This window comes from Aegilops tauschii, chromosome 2, assembly GCF_002575655.3.
Source record: "Aegilops tauschii subsp. strangulata cultivar AL8/78 chromosome 2, Aet v6.0, whole genome shotgun sequence".
Taxonomy (NCBI): domain Eukaryota; kingdom Viridiplantae; phylum Streptophyta; class Magnoliopsida; order Poales; family Poaceae; genus Aegilops; species Aegilops tauschii.
The window spans coordinates 534,847,606-534,866,083 of NC_053036.3; positions in this window are offsets into that span (position 1 = coordinate 534,847,606).

The following is an 18,478-nucleotide window of genomic DNA, read 5'->3' on the forward strand; positions in this document are numbered from 1 at the left end:
GAAAAGGTCAAAGCCATACTTGACTGGAAACCACCAGCCAACGTGACAGATGTGCGGAGTTTCCTGGGAATGGCCGAATATTACAGAAGATTTATTGAAGGATTCTCCACTGTGGCAAAACCAATGACACAGTTGCTCAAGAAAGACAAGAAATTTGTATGGACGGAAGCATGCGAGGAAAGCTTCCAAGAACTCAAGAAGAAACTAACAATAGCACCAGTTTTGACCGTGCCGGACATACACAAGAGTTTTGAAGTATATTGTGACGCATCTCGGAAGGGCCTCGGATGTGTACTGATGCAGGATGGCAAAGTCATCGCGTATGCTTCCAGGCAACTACCGAAGCATGAGGAAAATTATCCAACTCATGACTTGGAGCTAGCAGCAGTCATCCATGCACTCAAGGAGTGGAGGCACTTTCTGTTGGGAAATCGTTGTGAAATATATACGGACCATAAGAGCCTTAAATATATTTTCACACAACCAGAGCTAAATTTACGCCAACGACGCTGGTTGGAGTTGGTTAAAGACTATGATGTCGGCATTCACTACCATCCAGGGAAAGCAAATGTAGTGGCAGATGCTCTTAGTCGGAACCCCAGCCCGGGGAACGACAGTCCACAAAACTTGAGGCCTGAGTTTCAGCAGGAGTTCGCTAGACTCAACATGTTGTTAGTCTCTGAGGGCACCGTATCAAATATGGAGATACATCCCACCCTAATGGAACAAATTAAGAAGGCTCAGCAAGGGCATCCCAGCATCGAAGGAATAAAGAGAAAAATGAGCCTTGGCAAAGCTTCAGAGTTCGTCACAGACAATGAAGGAACATTATGGTACGGGGACAGACTTTGCGTACCTAACATTGAGGAACTCAAGCAACAAATCCTAACCGAAAGCCACACCGCTCCATACTCGATCCACCCCGGAGGAACCAAAATGTACAAAGACATTCAGGAAAAAATTTGGTGGCACGGTATGAAAAGGGATATAGCCGCATTTATTGCTTGTTGCGATTCATGTCAGCGCATTAAAGCCGAGCATCAAAAGCCAGCAGGGCTACTCCAACCAAACAGGATACCTGAGTGGAAATGGGATGAAATTGGAATGGACTTCATCATCGGACTACCTCGATCGCAACGCGGAAATGATGCCATATGGGTCATCACAGATAGGCTAACCAAGGTAGCACATTTCATTCCCTGAAGACGACCTACTCCACTCAAAGACTTGCCAAGCTTTATCTCTCCCGTATAGTTTGTCTGCATGGAGTCCCAAAGACTATAATATCAGACCGAGGCACTCAATTTGTCTCAAAATTCTGGGATCACCTGCAACAAGCTCTGGGCACACAACTAGCTTTCAGTACAGCGTACCACCCTCAGATTGATGGGCAAATGGAACGCGTGAACCAAATCTTAGAGGACATGCTGAGAGTCTGTGTGCTCACCTATGGATCCAGTTGGGAAGAAAGTTTGCCATATGCCGAGTTTGCTTACAACAACAGTTACCAAGCCAGCTTACAAATGGCACCCTTTGAAGCATTGTACGGACGGAGGTGTCGTACCCCACTAAATTGGTCAGAAACAGGTGACAGTCGTATCTTCGGCCCAGACATGCTCAAGGAAGCCGAGGAGAAAGTTAAACAGATCAGGGACAGACTCAAGACAGCTCAAAGCCCACAAAAGAGCTATTACGATCAAAAACATCGTGAGGTCAGCTTTGAACCCGGTGATTACGTATACCTCCGAGTGTCTCCTATGAGGGGCCTACAACGGTTCAAAATTAAGGGGAAGCTAGCCCCGAGATTTATTGGACCATTCTGTATAGTGGCACGAAGAGGCACAGTGGCCTACAAACTAGACCTACCCAAGGAGCTGTCAGACGTCCATGACGTGTTCCACGTCTCACAGTTGAGAAAATGTGTGAGTAACCCGGAGAAGCATTTATCTCATGAAATCATTGATGAGCAACCAGACCTCACCTACAGAGAGCGGCCAGTAAAGATTTTGGAAGAGTCTGAAAGGAGGACCCGTCAGAAAACAACAAAAAAATTCAAGGTTCAGTGGCGCAACCACACCGAGGATGAAGCTACATGGGAAAGGGAAGACTTTCTCCAGGCAGAGTATCCATATCTATTTGAGGATCAGCAGAAATCTCGGGGACGAGATTTTTCCTAAGGGGGTAGGTGTTGTGACACCCAAAAATTTTAATTGGATTTTTTCAAACTTTTATTTTGATTTGAGGAGGGTATTTAAATTTTCTTCTAAAGAACTCTCCCTCTCAAAAAAATTTCTTTTATGACAAGTATTTTGTTTGGATTCACCCAAGACTTGGTTTTTGGTCTTGGAGGTTTTCCCTTCTTATTTGGACTCAAAACCAAATGCTTTTCACTTGGGAAAATTTCTTTTGATAAATCTTTTAAAATAGCCCTATGGCATTTTGAGTGATCTTCTCCCCTTTTCAAAAATCCCTCTTGCCATGACAGGAGTGGAAATCCCCTCCCATAAGCCTTTCCCCATCTTTGGATCATGATATACTTCAAATCCAGCAGTTTGAACCTCCCCATAATTTCTCTTCCTTTTATTTCTTATCACAAATGATTTCTGCCTTCTATTCTAGCTCTTGGAGATTTACAAAGGGGCTACCATTTCTACTTTGAATTTTGCCTCCAAACCAATTCCCCTAGCTAGTCCTTTGAGCCCTCAACCAGGATCCATGAAGATCCACTGGTCTCCAGTTCAAATATTTCAAATTATTCTTGCTGCAAGTTTGGACCTCATTTGCCAAATTTGATGAAATTCATTTGAATTCTCCTCCTAAAAATCTGAGAAAATTCAGGCAGTCTCTGGGTGCATTGAGAGGTCACCTCACCAAGTCCCAGCTCCAGAAAAAAAATTCTTCATGCCAAATCATTTCGTCGAACACCTGCAGGGCATTGTCACTGTCATGTTTAGAAATTCAGAGATACAGTTTCTGAAACTACTGTCGTTTTCTTCAGTGTCCGTTGTCGATCTCGCCAGTGCCACGGTGGCGCCTTGCTCCCTGTCCCCTCCTTCTTATCCCTGCGCTCCATGATCCCCTGGAGGCTTGCGGGCGTCGGCGACGAGCAGGAGGAGGTGCGCCGCCCCGTGAGCGACGGCAGCGGCGGCTTTGCGGCTGCCAGAGAGAGGCGCAGCGTGGACGGCGCCGCCCAGCGCCGCCCAAGCCACCCGAGGCCGCCGCGTGGCCACTAACTCGCCCGTGCGCGCTGACACCCTCGTCGTGAACTGCTAGGCGTGGACCGCGCTCTCTGCCGCCGCCGTGCCCGTACGGCCGCCCCGTCGAGGACCGGCGCTATTACGCCAAGCCCAACCAAGGTTAGCGGGGGAACAGGACCAGTGAACCACCCTGATGCTGCCTGGCCACCTAAACCCACTGCCAAACCACTGCCTCGCCGTAATCGCTCGCCGGAGATTTCCCGTTCACGGCCACCCCCTCGGATCGCCTATAAATAGAGGCCCCGAGCTCGAACTCGAACCCACACCACCTCTACACACCCCCAATACCACGCCAAGCCACTGGAAGAGCCCCGAGGGAGCCTTCTTCCCCAACTCCGGCCGCCTCGCCCCGCCACGGGACCTAGCTCGATTCGCTCCCGTGCGTGCACCTCTACCCCTCAGCTCTTGCCAGTAGCCTTCTAGTGCATTCACTCTGCTGACCCGCGCTTCAATTTGGAGTTTGCAGCACCCACCGGAGTTCTCCACCATCGCCCGAGCCACCGTCCGCCGGAGAAAGTGTCGCCGTCGATGTGGTGCTCTCCGACGGCCAAGTCCACCACCCACCGACGCGGAAGAACACACTGAACCTCTTGGTACCCTCCGATCTCCCTGCCTCGCCGTGGTTCGACGCCGGCGACCACCGCAGCCTTCGGGCGCCGGCGAGCTCCGTTGACCGTTTTCAAACCTGACGTGTGGACCCCCCCGTCAGCCTCTCTTCTTTCTTTCCCCGAACCGTTTTCTATTGACGCCTTCGGGCAAATACGTTTTCTCTTTGGGCTGGCGCATTTCTTTCCGAACCGTTTTCTGTTTTCTCTGTTAAGTCCCTGGATCTTTTCTGTTTCATCACAGATTAGTCCCTGGACTAAAACCCTTATAACTTTTTAATAAAAGATGATTTTTGAGTGATTCTTTTTCTGTCAGTCTTGTATTTTTGTCTAGTTTTTTATAGTATTTATTTGGAAAAATTTGGAACAAGTTTTTTTGCACGCGATGATTTTCATGTTAGTGTACGTTTTCGCTATACCGTAGGTTCCGGAAGAGGTGACGGAGCCGCGATCTTCGCCGAGCTAGACTCCGACTTCTCCGAACCAGGCAAGCATTTTTGAACCTTTGATATGATAGGTGTTTTGCATGTTTGCTTGAATGGTTTGTGCATGGCATATGAGCATCGGTGAATATCTCGTTGCATGTAAGGCAACTATCCGTGTGTTCCGAAGTTACTGTGATCTCTGATGAGAGATGGCCTAGTCATGTGGTGACATGAAAGGCAGTAAGGTGGTATTGTTGTAGCATGCCAGCCTTACGACATCCGATAAACTCCGACGTTAACGTGGACTGAGTCACGTTACCGTTCTTTCCCTTTCGTGCTACCACATGTTTTCTGCAAAGAATACGGTTTAGTAAGTTGATAACCTCTTTCCGTGTACAGACCAAATAGAGGGGCCGGGATGAGGGTTCCATGGCCCTGGATTAAAGCCAGTCATCCGGTCAGGGGGCATGGGTGTTTCCGGTTGGGACCGAGAGGGGGGCACCCCTTAGAGCGCGCGTATATAAATTTGATCCCATGCTACGCGAGGTTGTAGCCTCCCCATCTCAAGGTTTTTCTTGAATGTTGCCGAGGGTGATTCCTGGCTTCGGAATGTTGAATGGGTGTCTACTGGTTAGATGTGTTTCTTCCAAAACACCGTAAACGGAACTAGTCCCCGTGACTACCAAAATCCGTTGGCTGTGGTTAAAGTACAAACTCTGCAGAGTCAAATCCTTCCGAGTCATCGTGTTCATGGTCAAGGACCATGCCAGTATATCCATATCTATGTCAGTCCCCGTGGTAAATCCCCGGTGAACAAGCTTGAGTAGGGTATCCATTGAATTGTTATTCCTGTGGATGGACTAACCCTTTTGTTTATTTTGTACTTGAATATTCTCTTGGAATGAACATGAGCTACTAGATTATTGAGTTGTGAATATAAGCCCTTTATGTGATGTCTCTCAGACATCCGACTGTGGCATTCTTGTCATTTACTTCCAATATAAGCCCTTTATGTGATGTCGCTCAGACATCCGACTGTGGCATTCTTGTCATTTACTTTCAATATAAGCCCTTTATGTGATGTCGCTCAGACGTCCGACTGTGGCACTCTTGTTGTTTACTTTTGATATAAGCCCTTTGTGTGATGTCGCTCAGACGTCCGACTGCGGCATGTTTGTCATTTATATTCTATTATAAGCCCTTTATGTGGTGTCGCCTTGACGCCCGACTGCGGCATTGTTATTCTTTTTGTATCCCTTCGAGGAGTCATTCAGACACTCGATTGGCCCTCAGTATTACTTTGGGATTTCGTGAGGACTACCGCCCGACTTCTCTTTTACTTCTCATGCATTATTATCTCATTGTCTGAGTGCGCTTGTTAATCTGTTCATATGCATCATGTTTACATTTGTTATATCTTATGTCTGAACTGTCTTGCGAGTACTTTCATAGTACTCACCTGGCTTGTTGATTTGGCCAGATGTTGACGAAGGCGATCTCATGGATGAAGAGTTTGATAGTGAGTCCGACGCCTAGAGGAGTCCCAGTCAGTCCCGTGCGATCCTGGATATTGGTCACTTGTATTATATACGCTTCCGCCACCCTCAATAAGTATCCTCGAGCCTCACTCCGATGCTCGAAGAGTTGTTAGATTTCAGGAGTCATGTCACCCACTTCGCTGTGATATTTCCACCACCGCTTTTATCGTAAGTTAGTAGTTATGCCGCCCTATCTGCCGTTATGTTTTATCGGCGTGCTTGTAATAAATTGTTGAGCAGTCTCCGCTCAACCTTGTATTATATTCAGTACTCCTGCTATTTTCTTCTGTGATCAAGATTTTGTCTACCAGTGAGAAGTTTTCTTCTCTGCTGGTCCGTAAAATGGATCGTTTTCTCAATAAATATTTTTATTGGAAAACCGGTCGTGACAGAGCTTGACTCTAAGACGCAAGGGTCCGAGCTTGCGAAGGCCCTCGAAAGCGCACAACACGCCAAGGTCGAAGCCCAAAAGGCCCTCCAGGAAATTGAGGCGGTTAAGAAGATAGCGGCGGGTAAGGCATTCATTATGCAAAGCAAGCATGTGAAGGAAACTTTCTTTTTACTTACCCGAGTTCAAAGCTCTCCCGGAGCATTCGCAGATCTACCCCACAGTGTGTCAGATGCCGCGGAGTTCTACCGGGCCGAGGAGGGGAGGTCGACGGAGAAGTTGTTCTGGTCCTAGTATACTGGGACCGAACACCCAATGCCCTTGAGCGACCAGTTGAAGCAACTGGTCGAGCTTCACAAGGCGGCCGAACAGGCCATGAGGGGTCTTATAGTCCGGATGTGGCCTGGTGAGCCCCTTCCTGGTAGCTACTTCGGTCTAGTGAGGCGGCTTGCGAATGCCTGCCCACGGTTTGAAGTCATAAAGCGGTCCGTCTGCATCGAGGGCGCGCGCAGGGCTTTTGCCCGGGCGAAGGTGCACTGGGCGAAGCTGGACACCGAAAAGCTGGTGAAGGAGGGGCCGCCGGAGGGCAAGGAGCATCGCCACCCCGAAAAGTATTATGAAAGTGTCCTGAAGGGTGCTTGCCTTGTGGCGGAGGAATGTGCTAAGGATGTAATATTTGAATAAATGTACTCATGTGATCCTGTAATGTGAAACGAGTTCATTTGCGCTATGCAACGCTTGTGAATTTAAAATATTACCTTATGTGCGGCCGTTTATAAAATCTGAGAGTTGGCCAGTCATCGGCTTCTGCCCCCATGTAACTAGTACTGAGGTGTTCGGGATAAACCTGAGCACTCTTTATCCCAATTTTGGGTCCTTCGAAGGAGGTGTTCAGCACAACGAACCAGGCAATCGGACTATAAGGCTTTATCACTCTCACTTAGCCATAGAAGTCTATAATTTTGAATTTTGGCGAAGCCCCTAGTATTCGGAAGGCCAGATTTGGGGCGCTATATACGCCTAAGTCGAGCAAGGCCGACTCTTCGCCCAAAGCGGAAAAAGTCTTTAAGGACTTGAGACCTCTCGAACAGCGACCAGCTCTCGCCTTATCATGACAGTCAGTTTTCGGCTTTCTCTACTGAGGTGCTCGTCCGGAAGAACCGGGACACAATCGCAGAAGTTCTCCCAGTGCTACCTTAGCCGATATTGCGGAACGTAAGGTACCAAAACATGGGAGCCAGGCAAACCCAACTATTGACCCAAGACATGATTCGGAGCTGATGCATATAGTGCTATAAGTTCGGGGTGCAGCACTGTCGAAAGTGTTTGGACTTCTCACGCCATATTTATGGGGTATACTGAAGCCCCTGGCGTACTGGCCGTACCAGAATGTACGGGTGTAATTTGTCGTAAATAAGCAGACAAGGAAAAAAAGGGGTAATGCAATAATAGACTAACGCTATGCATTGTTATTAAATAATACGTCGAAGCGTACGGATACAAGTAGTGCAATAAGACTATTTGACATGTCCTATCCAAGGGCAAGCTGCGTATGGGTATTTAAAACAGGTATTTCGATCGTTATCAGAGACCACCTGGGGATTCCCTGGTACTTCTTAGCTTCTTGCCTCCTTGGTATTTCCTTCCCGTAATGCGTCCAGCAATCAGAATGTCGAAAAGGGGCTTCCAGAGAATAAGGTCCTAAAAGAGAGAAAATGAGAAAGGTATACAGCCCCTGGGGCGGTTGAGCCGCGTTGTGAGACGTGTCCTGGCCGTGCCCCCGCCTATGCCCATGGTATTTTTAGTGCATAATTATGTACGCGCGGCACAGATTTCGTCGCTTGACTGGGACTAGGACGGAGGCCGAATTGCTAGGCGAGATCTAGACGTGCCAGGCGATCCTGTTGCAGATTACTCCGGACTCGCTTGAAGGTGTCTGGGGGCTTTATCGCCGAATTGGCGGTTTGCCTTAAAAGGCTGCTTTGTGCTTCTGCTGTGAGGGCCGCAATGTGCTCCTCCGTGCGGAGCGAGCGTTCTGTGTTTCCGTTGACTGTTATAACCCCACGAGTTCCTGGCATTTTGAGCTTGAGGTATGCATAATGTGGAACCGCATTGAATCTGGCAAATGCGGTTCGTCAGAGCAGTGCGTGATAGCTGCTGCGGAACGGGACGATATCGAAGATTAACTCCTCGCTTCGGAAGTTGTCCGGAGATCCGAAGACCACTTTCAGTGTGATTGAGCCCGTGCAACGTGCCTCTACACGTAGGATGACACCTTTAAAGGTGGTTTTAGTGGGTTTGATCCTCGAGGGGCCTATACCCATTTTGCGCACTGTATCCTGATAAAGCAGGTTCAGGCTGCTGGCGCCGTCCATAAGGACTCGAGTGAGGTGAAATCCGCCAATGATGGGATCAAGGACCAATGCGGCAGAACCGCCATGACAGATACTAGTGGGGTGGTCCCTACGATCGAAAGTGATCGGACAAGAAGACCATGGGTTGATCTTTGGGGCGATTGGCTCCATCGCATAGACGTCCCTTAGTGCACGCTTCCGTTCCTTCTTGGGAATATGGGTTGCGTATATCATGTTCACCGTTTTCACTTGGGGAGGAAATTTCTTCTGTCCTCCTGTGTTCGGTGGCCGGGACTCCTCCTCATCGTCGCTATGCAGCCCCTTTTCCTTGTTTTCGGTGTTCAACTTGCCGGCCTGCTTGAACACCCAGCATTCTCTGTTGGTGTGATTGGCTGGCTTATCGGGGGTGCCGTGAATTTGACACGAGCGATCGAGTATGCGATCCAAACTGGACGGGCCCGGGTTGCTTCTTTTGAACGGCGTCTTCCGCTGACCGGATTTAGAGCCACTGAATCCGGCATTGACTGTCGTGTCTTCGGCGTTGTCACCGTTGTTGCGGCGCTTGTGTCTTTTGCGACGTGGTCTGCCGTGACTATCTTTGGCATCTGAATTGCCATGACTTCTTGATGTGTTGTTGCTGCGAGCCAGCCAGCTATCCTCGCCCGCGCAAAAGCGGGTCATGAGTGTCGTGAGGGCTGCCATAGACTTCGGCTTCTCCTGGCCGAGGTGCCGGGTGAGCCACTCGTCACGGATGTTGTGCTTAAATGCCGCTAAGGCCTCTGCATCCGGGCAGTCGACAATTTGGTTTTTCTTAGTTAGGAACCGGGTCCAGAATTTCCTGGCTGATTCCCCTGGCTGCTGAGTTATATGGCTCAACTCATCAACATCCGGTGGTCGCACATAAGTGCCCTGGAAGTTCTCAAGGAATGCATCTTCCAAATCCTCCCAACTACCAATGGAGTCTGCTAGCAAGCTATTCAGCCAATGCCGAGCTGGTCCTTTGAGTTTTAGTGGGAGGGACTTGATGGCATGTAGATCATCACCGCGAGCAATGTGGATGTGGAGGAGGAAATCCTCTATCCATACCGCGGGGTCTGTTGTACCATCATATAATTCAATGTTTACGGGTTTAAAACCCTCTGGGAATTCGTGATCCATTACTTCATCAGTGAAGCATAGGGGGTTTGCGGCGCCCCTGTGCCGGGCTATATCAGGACACAGTTCATACGAGTCTTGTCTGCTGTATTCGGCCCGGCCGGATTTGCTTTTAGTATATCCAATGTGACGGTCATCATCCCGCGTTGGGGCGCGCCCCCGTGATCCGTAGATTGATCTTGCATGTTTTGCTTTGTTTTCCAACACGTCTCGCAGGTCCCGCGTGTTGCCCCGGGCCTTGGTATTTTTGTTTGAATGGCGGCGGGGTGCGGGCTGGACTTCGGGCTGATATGCCTCTCTGTCTCGGCCACGAGGTGGTCGATCAACTGCATCATGCACTGGTGATGTTGGTTTCAATGCTTCCTCCTCGAGTTGGGGTAGCACCCTGCGCTTTGGGTAACTCTTGGTTGGGCGCTCGAGTTCGTATTCCTCGGCCGCCAGGACTTCAGTCCATCTATCCACTAGCAGATCTTGATCAGCTCGAAGCTGTTGTTGCTTTTTCTTCAGGCTGTTTGATGTGGCTATAGGCCGGCGCTTGAAGCGCTCCTGCTCGACGGGATCCTCAGGCACGATAAATTCTTCGTCGCCGAGGCTCACCTCGTCTTTGGAGAGAGGCATGTAATTGTCATCCTCTGATTTTCCATTTGCTGCCTGTTCCGGAGGGCTAGCTTGTTCATCCTCCCGCTCGAGGTCTGGTTGGAGGGGATTGTCGTCGTCTTTGACACTATCCGGAGCGTTATTGTCTCTTGTGCCGGTATCGCTGCTTTTGCTATGGCGGGACTTAGAGCGGCGCCGCTGACGTCAGTGCTTGGATTGCTTCTTGGAGGGATTATCCTCCGTTGTCCTATCGCCATCGCCTTCTTTGGGGGTGTCCACCATGTATATATCATATGATGAGGTTGCAGTCCAGTGCCCTATGGGCGGTGGTTCCTGTTCATCTCCCGCATCGTCGTCCATACCGTCGATGTCTTCGGAGCCGAAATCGAGCATGTCGGTTAAATCGTCGATAGTGGCTACTAAGTGGGTGGTGGGTGGGCAGTGAATTTCTTCGTCGTCCGCATCCCATTATAGCCGGACATAGTTCGGCCAAGGGTCTCCTGACAAGGAGAGAGACCTTAATGAGTTTAGCACGTCACCCAGTGGTGAGTGCTGAAAGATATCCGCAGAGGAAAACTCCATGATCGATGCCCAATCAGATTCGATAGGCACGGACGCAGGCGGTTCGGAGCCCGTGGCCGGGGACGAATCCAAATGTCCGGCAACACGGGTCTCATGAGAGATGAAGCCAGTATTCGGCTCTATCGCCGCTGAGTGTGCGGCCTCCGTGGCGGGGTCCATCCACCCGTCCTCGGACGGCGTAATCTGCTCCGAATCGAGGGCCGGAGTAGCTGCAGGTGGGATCTTCCAAACACTATCCGTCGGCAGAGCTAAGTCATGCCTGTCGTGACTGTGCGGCGCACCAGACATGGGCTCGAATTCGTCGAAGATCAAGTCTCCGCGGATGTCGGCAGTATAGTTCAAGCTTCCAAACCCGACCTGATGGCCAGGGGCATAGCTTTCGATCTGCTCCAGATGGCCAAGCGAGTTGGCCCGCAGTGCGAAGCCGCGGAATACGAAGATCTGTCCGGGGAGGAAAACGTCACCCTGGATCGCATCATTGCTGATGATCAAAGGGGCCATCAAACCTTGTGGTGACGGCATAGTGGAACTCTCAATGAAAGCACCAATCTCGGTGTCAAAACTGGCGGATCTCGGGTAGGGGGTCCCGAACTGTGCGTCTAAGGCGGATGGTAACAGGAGGCGGGGGACACGATGTTTACCCAGGTTCGGGCCCTCTCGATGGAGGTAATACCCTACTTCCTGCTTGATTGATCTTGATGATATGAGTATTACAAGAGTTGATCTACCACGAGATCATAGAGGCTAAACCCTAGAAGCTAGCCTATGGTATGATTGTTGTTGTCCTACGGACTAAACCCTTCGGTTTATATAGACACCTGAGGGGGCTAGGGTTACACAGAGTCGGTTACAAGGGAGGAGATCTACATATCCGTATTGCCAAGCTTGCCTTCCATGCCAAGGAGAGTCCCATCCGGACACGGGACGAAGTCATCAATCTTGTACCTTCATAGTCCAATAGTCCGGCCAAAGGATATAGTCCGGTTGTCCGAGGACCCCCTAATCCAGGACTCCCTCACCCTCCTCGTGGCTCTCTGGCCCTCCCATGATGCTTCGGAGGTCTCTTTTGTTGCAAAAAAAATCGTCAAAAAGTTTCAGCTCATTTGGAGAACTTTCCTTTCTGCACAAAAAACAACACCACGGTAGTTCTGCTGAAAATAGCGTCAGTCCGGATTAGTTCCATGCAAATCGTACCAAAACCATGTAAAATTGCTGTAAACATGGCATGATTACTTCATAAATTATAGATATGTTGGAGACGTATCAGGTGTAAAATCAATGGGCCTTTTACGGGCCGTAGCATCAATGGGCCTTCTACGGGCCGTATGATCGATCGTCCAAACATGGGCCAATAACAGACCGCATTATGGGCCGTAAACTGGCTAGAGTTGGAATCGTCCATTCATGAGCCGACCATAATGGGCCGTCGTTAACCGGCCGTATTTGACGACGCTATGAAAACGGCCCAACGGATTAACGGGCCGCAAACGGGCCGATTGTAACCATGGGCTGAATTTGGCCCATAAGCAGAAAAGGCCAGTAACGGGCCCTAAGTAACCGAATGCTGGAAATGAGCCCATGAATAAATGGGCCCTGAGAAGGCCGAAAGATAACATGGGTTGGAAACGGCCCAATGGAATAATGGGCCGTTAATGGGTATAAAGCGATACACTGTTCATTACGGGCCAAATTCACCATGGGTCGTTAATGGGCCAAGAGTTACAAAGGGACTCATATGGGCCGAAAGACATCATGGGCCATACATGGGCCAGAAGTTACAACGGGCTAGAATCATATTGGACGGCCCAGATGAAGCTATTGGGCTTAATTACGATAGGCCGTAACGGGCCGTGAGTTAGCGGGTCGTAAATGTGCTATATACGAAGAGGTCGTTAACAGGCTTTCCGTGGGCCGACCTGTTACCTTTTGACCAAGTCAAACGGGCTGGCCTTTTCACCGAAATGGGCCTCTGTTGGGCCATGCCACGTGTCAACGTATCATAGGCGCCTCCTGTCCAATGAGTGGATGACATCTGTCCCAACGGTGAGCCGACATGTGTTTCCTTCGGTCAATGAGAATTTTACACGTGGAAAATCCCCATTGGTCCGGGCTGTTAACGGGTTATCGGATCCAAAATCCGACCCGATAGCTTAACGGCGACCCGTTATGGTGGATGCCACATGTCGGTTACCCTTGACGAAAACACTTCCATGACGCGCCATTTATCGTCATGGAAGTGGACACTTCCGTGATGATAATTTTGGTAATGTCATGGAACACTTCTACGACAGCATAGTATGACTATCTTGATTCTGTCATAAAATCGTCATGGATGTACATGCATGACAAAAAACTGACCTACTGTGACAAACACGTATCATCACGGAAGTGTATTTTTTTGTAGTGCACGGAGGTGGGCACAACCCACCTGGGCGCGCCTGGGCCCCCAGGCGTGCCCTGGTGGGTTGTGCCTCCCTCGGGGCACCCCCAGGTGTTGCTCTGGCCCATTGAGAGTTTTCTGGTCCATAAAAAATACACAAAAAGTTTCGCGGTGTTTGGACTCCGTTTGATATTGATTTCCTGCGATGTAAAAAACAAGCAAAAAACAGCAACTGGCACTGGGCACTGGGTCAATAGGTTAGTCCCAAAAATGATATAAAGTTGCTATAAAATGATTGTAAAACATCCAAGAATGATAATGTAATAGCATGAATAGTTCATAAATTATAGATACGTTGGAGATGTATCAGCATCCCCAAAGCTTAATTCCTACTCGTACTCGAGTAGGTAAATGATAAAAAAATAATTTATGAAGTGTGAATGCTAGCAAAGTGCATAAATTTGATAAATGATAATTTCAATCACTTTTCCTAGCATCGTAATAGCAATTCTTTCTCATAAAACTCATCATGGTGAAGTAGCAACCAATTCACATGTTAAGGTTCAAACAATGAATTCTGTTGAAACTCAACAATCTATATTCTCAGTCACCAAACAATTGCAATTCAACTTATTCAACAGAGTCTATGTAAGAGCTCCACATACTCAACCATCATATAGTCTTCTATGATTGCTAACACTCACAGCATACACATGAGCAAAACGTTTCAACCGGACACATAAAAAGATAGGTGCTTGTAATTTTGCCTCCCAACGTATTCACCTCAAGGGTGATGTCAACAATAATAACTCATGCTACCCATATCCAACTGGATATATGTGTCTAGATCTTTCCTCACCACATGATGCTTGCCAAAAGAGAAAAATAAATAGGAATAGAGAGAAAAACTTTGACTCTTGCATGAAAGTAAATACATATACGTAAAAGATAGGCCCTTCGCAGAGGGAAGCAGAGGTTGCCATGCCCTTATTTGTTTGTATGCTCAACCCCTTAGTGCAAAAGAACGTCATGTTATATTGCCCCTTATGATAGCAACCTTTATTATGCAGTCTGTTGCTTTTATTCTTTGCCATCACAAGTTCGTACAACGCTTAATTTTCTCTTACACTAAATGATCTAACACTTTTAGAAGCAATTTTTATTGCCTTATTGCACCGATGACAACTTACTTGAAGGATCTTACTCAACCCTTAGGTAGATATGGTGGACTCTTGAAAATAAGATTTGGGTTTAAGGGTTTTGGGATGCACAAGTAGTATCTCTGCTTGGTGCGGAATTTTTGGCTAGCAAAGATGGGGGGAAAGCACCACATGTTGAAGGATCTATGACAATATAACTTCTATGTGAATATGAACAAACATAAATCATAAATCATTACATTGTCTTCCTTGTCCAACGTCAACAATTTTGGCATATAATATTTTGATGGGGGCTCACAATCACAAAAGATTTCCAAGGTAGTGTATTTGCATGTGAAAGTTCTCTTCCTTATAGTAATCATTCAGGAATTGCTTGTATGACCAATATTGTGATTGTCAAGCTTGAAAAGATTTCACTTTCTAAACCCAATGTGAAGCTACCACTAGGCATGATATGAACATATAATTTCAACTTCATGATATTCAATTCATTCAACAATTTACTCATCGGATATAAGTGAAGCACAAGAGTAAATGACAAGCTACTCCAAAAAGATATAAGTGAAGATCAAGCGAGTAGTTATGTAAATGGGTAGCTATTTGAAGACTCTCTCTTATTTAAAAGTTTTGTATCTAAGTATTTTACTAAAACAGCAAGTAAAACAAAACAAAATGACAATCCAAGGATAGCAGACATCATGTGAAGAGGCAAAAACTTAGGCTCAACCGATACTAACCGATAATTGTTGAAGAAGAAAGGTGGGATGCCTACCGGGGCATCCCCAAGCTTAACTTGGGATGACTTGGGAATCACCAAGCTTGAGCTTTTGTGTCTCCTTAATTCCTCTCGTATCACAGTTTACCTAATACTGAAAACTTCATCCACACAAAACTCAACAAGAACTCGTGAGATATGTTAGTATAAATCAATGCAAAACCTTATCATTCTCTACTGTAGCAAATTACTAAAATTATTATTCAATATTGCATACTAAATGCCTCTGCATATTTAATACTCCTATCCTCAAATAGAACCATTAAACAAGCAAACATATGCAAACAATGCAAGCATAACAGCAATCTGCCAAAACAGTACAGTCTATAAAGAATGCAAGAGTATCAATACTTCTTTAACTCCAAAAAATTTGAAAATTTACCACACTGTATAAAATTTATCAGGGCTTATTGTGCAAAAAGTTTGAAGATTTTGTCACATTCTGACTTTTCTTGGGAATTTTTGCAACAGCGATAACTTTCTGGTTTGAAACAGAAAGTTATATGCTTGCAAAATAAGCATGGTGAAAGTTATCCTTGACATTTTTATTGAAAAGAAAGATGCAAAACACTATTCTAAATAACAGCAAGCAAATCCTAACAAAATAAAATGACGCTCCAAGTAAAACTCATATCATGTGACGAATGAAAACATAGCTCCAAGTGAGGTTACCGATAATGTTGAAGACGAAAGAGGGGATGCCTTCCGGGGCATCCCCAAGCTTAGTTGCTTGGATCTTCCTTGAATATTACCTTGGGGTGCCTTGGGCATCCCCAAGCTTAGGGTCTTGTCACTCCTTATTCTCCTCATATCGATATCTCACCCAAAACTTGAAAACTTCAATCACACAAAACTTAATGGAACTTCGTGAGATAGGTTAGTATGATAAAGAGCAAACCACTCACTTTTGGTACTGCCAAAGACAAGATTCATAATTCTTATCACACAATTCCTAATGTACCATATCATTTCCACAATTTATATTGAGCAATATAAGCCATAGAAACTAGAAATCAAGCAAACAATGCATTGAAAACAGAATCTGTCAAAAACAGAACAGTCTGTGGTAATCTGTACTCCAACCATATTTCTAGTGCTCCAAAAATTCCGATCAAAAGCACGTTCCAGTGAATTTTCAAAATTCCTGGACTGAGTGCAAAAGGTTCTGTTTTTGAACAGAATCAAGTCAACTATCATCCACGCTATCCCAAAGGCTTTACTTGGCACTTTATTGAAACAAAATCAATAAAACATGATTACTACAGTAGCTTAATCATGTGAACACACAAAAATAGTGTGGGTAAATGTTGGGTTGTCTCCCAACAAGCACTTTTCTTTAATGCCTTTTAGCGTGGCATGATGATTTCGATGATGCTCGCATAAAAGGTAAGAATTGAAACACAAAGAGAGCATCATGAAGCATATGTCAAGCATATTTAAGTCTAACCCACTTCCTATGCATAGAGATTTTGTGAGAAAACAACTTATGGGGACAAGAATCAACTAGCATAAGAAGGCAAAACAAGCATAACTTCAAAACTTTCAACACATAGAGAGGAAACTTGATATTATTGCAATTCCTACAAGCATATATTCCTCCCTCATAATAATTTTCAGTAGCATCATGAATGAATTCAACAATATAACTATCACATAAAGCATTCTTTTCATGATCCCCAAGCATATAAATTGTATTACTCTCCACATAAGCAAATTTCTTCTCATCAATAGTAGTGGGAGCAAACTCAACAAAATAACTACCATGAGAGTGATATTTAAAATCATGATGACAAGTTTCATGGTTATCATTATTCTTTATAGCATACATGTCATCACCATAATCATCATAGATAGCAACTTTGCTTTCATAATCAATTGAAACCTCTTCCGAAATAGTGGATTCATCACTAAATAAAGTCATGACCTCTCTGAATCCACTTTCATCATTATAATCATCATAAATAGGAGGCATGCAATCATTATAACAAATTTGCACATCAAATCTTGGGGGACTAAAAATATCATCTTCATCAAATATAGCATCTCCAAGCTTATGGCTTTGCATATCATTAGCATCATGGATATTCAAAGAATTCATACGAATAACATTGCAATCATGCTCATCATTCAAAGATTTTTTTTGTCAAACATTTTATTGAATTCTTCTTATATCAATTGAGCACAATTTTCCTTTCCATCATTTTCATGAAAGATATTATAAAGGTGAACAATATGATGCAACCTCAATTCCATTTTTTTGTAGTTTCCTTTTACAAACCAAACTAGTGATAGAACAAGAAACTAAAAGGTTCAATTGCAAGATCTAAATATATACCTTCGAGCACTCACCTCCCCGGCAACGGCGCCAGAAAAGAGCTTCGTCGACGGGATGTGAGTGCCGCTTACCTAGCCTCCCCGGCAACGGCGCCAGAAAAGAGCTTGATGTCTACTATGCAACTTTATTCTTGTAGACTCGTGTTGGGCCTCCAAGCGCAGAGTTTTGTAGGACAGTAGCAATTTCACCTCAAGTGGATGACCTAAGGTTTATCTATCCGTGGGAGGCGTAGGATGAAGATGGTCTCTCTCAAACAACCCTGCAATCAAATACAAGAAATCTCTTGTGTCCCCAACACACCCAATACAATGGCAAATTGTATAGGTGCACTAGTTCGGCGAAGAGATGGTGATAAAAGTGTAATATGGATGGTAGAAATATATTTTTATAATCTGAATAAATAAAAACAACAAGGTAGCAAGTAGCAAAAGTGAGCACAAACGGTATTGCAATGCTTAAAAACAAGGCCTAGGGTCCGTACTTTCGCTAGTGCAATCTCTCAACAATGCTAATATAATTGGATCATATAACCATCCCTCAAAGTGCGATGAAGAATCACTGCAAAGTTCCTATCTAGCGGAGAACATAAGAAGAAATCGTTTGTAGGGTACGAAACCACCTCGAAGCTATTCTTTCCGATCGATCTATCCAAGAGTTCGTACTAAAATAACACCAAATAATTTCAGATTCATAATACTCAATCCAACACAAAGAACCTCAAAGAGTGCCCCAAGATTCCTACAGGAGAAACAAAGATAAGAACGTGCATCAACCCCTATGCGTAGATTACCCCAATGTCACCTTGGGAATCTGCGAGTTGAGTGCCAAAACATATATCAAGTGAATCAAAATAATACCCCATTGTCACCACGGGTATTCATATACAAGACATAAATCAAGTGTTCTCAAATCCATAAAAGCATTCAA